This window comes from Triticum dicoccoides, chromosome 7A, assembly GCF_002162155.2.
Source record: "Triticum dicoccoides isolate Atlit2015 ecotype Zavitan chromosome 7A, WEW_v2.0, whole genome shotgun sequence".
In the NCBI taxonomy this organism is placed as follows: Eukaryota; Viridiplantae; Streptophyta; class Magnoliopsida; order Poales; family Poaceae; genus Triticum; species Triticum dicoccoides.
Genome location: NC_041392.1, coordinates 127,031,486 through 127,036,189, shown reverse-complemented (window position 1 = coordinate 127,036,189; position 4,704 = coordinate 127,031,486).

Genomic DNA, 4,704 nt, shown 5'->3' with positions numbered 1-4,704 from the left:
CACAGAGTTCAGAAGGCACATGAAAAATGGGGCATAGATTGGGACTTTACGGTAGATGACCATGTTGTACATCTCATGCCACATCCAATTTGACACATCAAACGTTGCTCCTGTCCCCACCATGATCTTCATAGCAACCATCAAATCAACCAGATAACCATGAATCTCATCTTGATTACCCACCTTGGGCAAGAGCACATTGCGGAACACACAGTGCATGATGTCATAGACCTTCTCCAAATCCTTGGATTCTCCAATAATCCCACGGCCCCGAATGTACAGAGGGGCAAGCTTCTCCTTAAGCATGGACTCAGGAAAATCATGAGGACGAATGCCACCCCTTCCTTCCAGACTAGTATCCTCGTACCCAATAGCATTGCAGAATGCCCTCCAGGGAACGTGAAACAATTCATCGCGACACATGAAGGTGAGAGTGCGCGCATCATCTTCCCCAAAATGAACCGTGGCATAGAACTGATGGATGAGTTGAACATCAAAGTCATAGTTGACTGACATGAGCTTGACAAGATCAAACTCCTCGCAGAGAGCCAGCGCCTCACCAAAATACTCCATGTTGTTCCTCTAATGGTCAAGATCAATTGTCCACTGCTTGGCATATCTGTTCTTATTGTGCTCAAAGAGTTCATGAACAATCCGCACTTGCATCTCATTTCGGAACTGAATGGTGGTCCAACGGGGAGCAATGGGAACCTCATACGGATTCTTTGATCGGAAGGCTTCCCAATCCTTGGCTTTCCAACGATGCAACGGCATAACCACACGTTGCTTAGCAGCTGCAGACTTTTCACGGCAAGTGGGCTTGGTGGGAATCACAACTTCTTCTTCATCATCAGACACAATCGGGCGCAAGGTCCTTCGTGCCCTCTTCTTGGTCTTGCGAGGAGCAGAGCGAGAACTAGAGCCACCTGAACACACACACACGAAAAGAACACACAAAAACCCAACAAGGATGAGAGGATTGCACCCACTAGCAGAAAAGGAACAAGTTGCAACAACAGAGAAGATAGAACAGTGCTTTGTGGTTGATATACTCCGGTTGTACCGGATCTTCCGCCGATAGTACCGCTCCAGTGGTTGTACCGCCCATAGGGGCGGTAGAACCGCTGACAGTGGCACTACCAGGGAAGATAGATCTAACCGAGGCATACGAATCACACAAGTAATATTCTAAATTCTAAGTGCTGCAAACAAGACAGGAGGCTAACAAAGATCTCTTCTATAACATAGTTCGAACACTAAACGCGGAAAGTTAAGTAATGCCTTAGACAAGGAAGAACCCTAGAAAGATCTAGAAGCAAAGAACACGAGGCATTACCACCATCCATGGGAAGAGATCGGGAGGCCTCCACGGAGAGAATCCACGGAGAGCCAAGGATCCGAAGCGCGAGACGCACTCCGGGGCAGGGGTAGAGATGGTCGGCGGCTAGGGCAAAGAGAAGAGGAACGATGACGAAGGGAAAAAGACAACCCTTCAGCCCCGTCGAGTATATATAGGCCCGTAGACACGCCCTGGTAGAACCGCTTAGGGGAGCGGTTGTACCGCTCGTCTGGTACAGACCGGTGGTTGGAGGCAATACTTCTGGTGCCTGGGAGGCAGCGGTAGTACCGCATGGCGTCAACCGCTAGTACCGGACGTAGGTTACCGTGGGTTTGAGCGTTGGAACCGCCCAAGCACCGAATGGAGACCCATTGGGATGGCACAACCCGGTACCAGCGGTAGAACCGCCCGTGATACCGGTTGTACCGCCCGACCACCTATGCCCAAGCCAAGATCAAATGAGTGCAATCCGAAGGGAGGAAGAAAGTGGCAGAAAACAGGAGAGAAGCAACACCCTAGGAGAACCCAACACAAAGAGCAAAGACAGAAAGAGAGAAAACAACACGAGAACAAGGCTAACACCAACCTCCCGAAGAGAGGACGGTGGTCGAGGCCACCTATGTTTGAGTCAATTGGTATGGCATCACGAAGAATTATCCTTGGGTCCATGACCAAAACTCGTCTTTGAAACACAAGTACCATCAAACATGGCTAATGTGAAAGACTCGATCAATTTATGCATAATGGGGGGAGGGAGAGTTCATGGAGAGAACATCACTCCCCCTATGTTCATGCCTACATCTAAACAAGACAACATGTTGAGTACGGTGGGGTGTGCAAGAGTTCAAGCAACATTGCTCGAATCAATGATATTTAGCTCATGCCTTAACTCGCGAAATCTTGTTTCATCCAAGGGCTTCGTGAAGATATCTGCAAGGTTATCATGAGTGTTGACATAGTTGAGCTCGATCTCTCCTCGCCTAATGTGATCTCGGATGAAGTGATACCGGATCTCAATATGCTTCATCTTGAAGTGTTGCACCGGGTTGAGAGAGATCTTGATGGCACTTTCATTATCACACCAAAGAGGCACTTTGTCACAAATGACACCGTAATCCTTTAAAGTTTGCCTCATCCATAAGAGTTGTGCACAACAACTCCCGGCTGCAACATACTCCACCTTAGTGGACGAGAGAGACACACACCTTTGCTTTTTGGAAGACCAACTTACCAAAGAGCAACCAAGGAATTGGCACCCTCCGGAAGTGGACTTCCTATCCACTTTGTCTCCCTCCCAATCGGAATCTGAGTTCCCTACATGCTTGAAGTTTGATCCTCTTGGGTACCATAAGCCAAAGTTTGGGGTATGAGCCAAATATTGAAAGATTTGTTTGACCGCCACATAGTGACTTTCCTTAGGTGCGGCTTGAAACCATGCACAAATTCCCACACTCAACATAATGTCCGGTCTAGATGCACAAAGGTAAAGCAAGGATCCAATCATGGAACGATATACCTTTTGATCCACCACTTTACCATTGGGATCTAAGTCAAGTTGGAACTTGGTGGGCATTGGAGTAGAGGCCGGCTTGACGTCACTTAGCTTGAATCTCTTGAGCATGTCTTGAGTGTATTTGGATTGATTGATGAAGGTTCCTTCTTTTATTTGCTTCACTTCGAACCCTAGAAAGAACTTCAATTCTCCCATGGAGGACATCTCGAATTTTGAGGTCGTGAGAGCGGCAAATTCCTCATTGAAAGCTTTGTTAGGAGAACCAAAGATAATATCATCAACATATAATTGGCACACAAACAACTCCCCTTTGACCTTCTTAGTAAAAAGAGTGGGGTCGATTAGCCCAACCTCAAAACCACGGTCTTGTAGCAACTCGGTAAGGTGGTCATACCACGCACGTGGGGCTTGTTTAAGGCCATAGAGTGCCTTATCGAGTTAATACACATGATCGGGAAAGTAGGGATCCTCAAACCCGGGGGGTTGCTTGACGTAAACCAATTCATTAATAGGACCATTAAGAAAAGCACTCTTCACATCCATTTGTTGTAACTTAAAGTTATGATGAGAAGCATATGCAATCAACATGCGAATGGATTCAAGACGAGCAACGGGAGCAAATGTTTCACCGTAGTCAATACCCTCGACTTGGGAGTAGCCTTGTGCTACCAAACGAGCCTTGTTGCGAATGATAATCCCATGGGCATCTTGCTTGTTCTTAAATATCCACTTGGTTCCTATGACATTGTGATTCCCAGTCGGTCTTGGCACCAATCTCCACACTTTGTTGCGCTCGAAGTTGTTGAGTTCTTCATGCATGGCATTGAGCCAATCCGGATCTTCTAGCGCTTCATAGACCTTGTGGGGTTCCACACAAGAGACAAACGCGTGATGCTCACAATAATTTGCTAATTGTCTACGAGTGCTTACCCCCTTTCTTAAGATTCCAAGCACATTCGTCATGAGATGATCCTTGGTGGAGAGCTTGGAAGCAACCTTGGCGGCACGACGCTCTAATTCCTCCTCGGGGGTGAGACGAGGAGTGGTCACTTGATCATCTTGAGCGTCGTCTTGGGCTTGTTCTTGTTCTTGAACTTGCTCGAAGGAGAGAACTTGACCTTGGACATCACTTGATGTGTCAACACCATTTTGAGCGTGATCTTGCCCTTGGTCATGTTCTTGAGGATGAGAACCTTCATGTTGTTCTTCGGAAGCGTGTGGGCCTTGGGTTGGTGATGGCTCCACTTGAGTGGAGCTTTGTCCTTCTCCTTTGGCCACAAGGGGTTCCTCAATGGGTAGGATAAAGCCAACACCCATTCTTCTTATGGCTTGGGGAGGAATTTCATCACCTACATCACAAGTGCCACTTTGCTCCACTTGGGAGCCATTATTCTCATCAAACTCCACGTTACACGTCTCCTCAATAAGTCCCGTGGATTTATTGAGGACACGGTAAGCATGAGAGTTTGTAGCATAGCCAACAAATATGCCCTCATAAGCTCTAGCCTCAAATTTAGACAACCGAACACCTTTCTTGAGAATGAAATACTTACACCCGAATACCCGGAAGTAGTTGAGGTTGGGCTCTTTACCGGTGAGTATCTCGTATGGAGTCTTGTTCAAGCCCTTGCGGAGGTAGAGCCGATTGGATGCATGACATGTGGTGTTGATGGCTTCGGCCCAAAATTTGTACGGAGACTTGAACTCCGCCATCATGGTCCTTGCCGCATCCATCAACGTCCGGTTCTTCCTCTCCGCAACACCGTTTTGTTGAGGGGTGTATGGTGCGGAATATTGATGCTTGATTCCCTCATCACTAAGAAATTCATCCAAGGTGTAGTTCTTGAACTCG